Source organism: Maylandia zebra, unplaced genomic scaffold (assembly GCF_041146795.1).
Source record: "Maylandia zebra isolate NMK-2024a unplaced genomic scaffold, Mzebra_GT3a scaffold11, whole genome shotgun sequence".
Lineage (NCBI taxonomy): Eukaryota > Metazoa > Chordata > Actinopteri > Cichliformes > Cichlidae > Maylandia > Maylandia zebra.
This window is the reverse complement of record NW_027490041.1, coordinates 5,521,861-5,523,937: the sequence shown is the minus strand read 5'-3', so window position 1 is coordinate 5,523,937 and position 2,077 is coordinate 5,521,861. Positions and strand designations below refer to the sequence as shown.

The following is a 2,077-nucleotide window of genomic DNA, read 5'->3' as shown; positions in this document are numbered from 1 at the left end:
ACATTGGTAACAGTGAAACAGTTTATTAGTAACGTGGGATCGTTTGTGTTCAGAGTATGAACTGAGATTCCTGAAGCTCTTGTCACACTGGTCACAGCTGTAGTTTCCTTCCATGTGTGCACGTTCATGAATGTTACGATTACCTGAATGTGAGAAGCTTCTGTCACAGTGTCTGCACTTGTGTGGTTTCTCTCCTGTGTGGACTCCTTTGTGTGATTTAAGCTGACCTGCAGTGGTGAAGGATGACCCACACTGATCACAGAGGTGCTTTTTAACCCCACTGTGAATCAGTTCATGTCGTTTTAAGTGATGTAATGTGGTGAAGCTTCTCCCACATTCTTTGCAGTATTTCAGTTTGTCTCCAGTGTGTCTACGTTGATGTGTTTTAAGGGCAGCTTGCCGACTGAAAGTTTTTCCACAGAGGTCACAATGAAAGTCTTTCCCACCACCACAGTGATGACAGGGTTGAGAACTGGATCCATCTGTGTCGCTCTGCTTCTAAACAAAGACACAAAGACAGTGTAAGTCAGTCCTTCAACATTTGTATCCTGAACGTCGCCTGAAATAAAGAGCATCTCTGCAGACGTCCAACTACATTTGACTGTTTCAGTTAACACACTCAGTTTACTGGGCTGCAATAACTACAATACTACCACCATAATACTACAGTAATACTAAAATCATAACTGAAAGGAAAATCTGAATAATCACTCAGAGCTGCTTTACCATGCAGTAGAATTGCTAACATGCTAACACAGTTTAATGAGCAGAGTTGTTCCAAACAGTCAGGCTAAAATGACAAGATAACAATATAAATATATACCTCACAGTAGCTGCACTTGTAGAGTCTCTTTCTGGTGTGGATCTGTTGGTGTCGTCTCAGGTGACGTGGAGATTTAAAAGTCTTCTCACACAGGTCACATTGATAAGGTCTCTCCTCAGTGTGGGTAAACATGTGTTGTTGTAAGTGTGCGTCTGTTGTAAAGTATTTGCCACACTGTTCACAGCAGTACACATCATGTCTGGTGTGAATGCGTAGGTGTGTATTTCGGCTCCCTCTCCGGCTGAAAGTTTTTCCACAGATGTCACAGCTGTATGCCTTAATTCCAGAGTGGGTAACTAGATGCCTCTGTAAGTGGCTACTGCGAGTAAAGGCTCTGCCACACTGATCACAGCTGTATGCCTTAATTCCAGAGTGGGTAACTAGATGCTTCTGTAAGTTGCTACTGTGAGTAAAAGCTCTGCCACACTGATCACAGCTGTACGCTTTAACTCCACTGTGGATGAGTTGGTGTGTTTTTAGGGAACCCTTCAAGGAAAAAGACTTTCCACACAAGTCACAGCTGAACGGTCTCTCTCCAGTGTGGATGACCTGATGCTGTTTTAGTGAAGCCTTCTCAGTAAAACCCTTCCCACACTCGTCACAGCTGTATGCCTTAATTCCAGAGTGGGTAACTAGATGCTTCTGTAAGCTGCTACTGCGAGTAAAAGCTCTGCCACACTGATCACAGCTGTATGCCTTAATTCCAGAGTGGGTAACTAGATGACTCTGTAAGTGGCTACTTTGAGTAAAAGCTCTGCCACACTGATCACAGCTGTACGCTTTAACTCCACTGTGGATGAGTTGGTGTTGTTTTAGGGAACCCTTGAAGGAAAAAGACTTTCCACACAAGTCACAGCTGAACGGTCTCTCTCCAGTGTGGATGACCTGATGCTGTTTTAGTTTAGCCCTCACAGTAAAACCCTTCCCACACTCGTCACAGGTGTGTTTTTTCTCTCCCTTTCTTCTGTGAGGTTTGTCGGCCTCCTGAGAGCGCTGACTTCTGGCTCCATGTTGGTCCTGCAGTGACAGAGATACAAACAGAGGCAGTGAGTGAAATGCAGTCGTGGAACAAACTCAACCTTCAAACTCCATTAACACTAGTTTTAAACCTGAAGGTGGAGCGTGGCACCAAACACCTTAAAGGTCTCTTATCCCCACCTGCTGGTAGTTCTAACACATTACATCCAACCTGCTGTTAAAGATAATTCGTGACTGTTCAAACACTAAAATCATGCACACACACACACACACACA

General features: G+C 44.2%; 1 long non-coding RNA gene across 1 annotated transcript; it reads right to left on the bottom strand.

The window, feature by feature from the left end:
• Nucleotides 1–354: 354 nt before the first annotated feature.
• On the bottom strand, nucleotides 355–1,832 carry LOC143415959 (uncharacterized). The gene is made up of 2 exons (XR_013096389.1): nucleotides 824–1,832; nucleotides 355–498 (listed from the first exon to the last, which is right to left on the bottom strand). It is a non-coding gene; the product is annotated as an uncharacterized LOC143415959 (long non-coding RNA).
• Nucleotides 1,833–2,077: the final 245 nt, after the last annotated feature.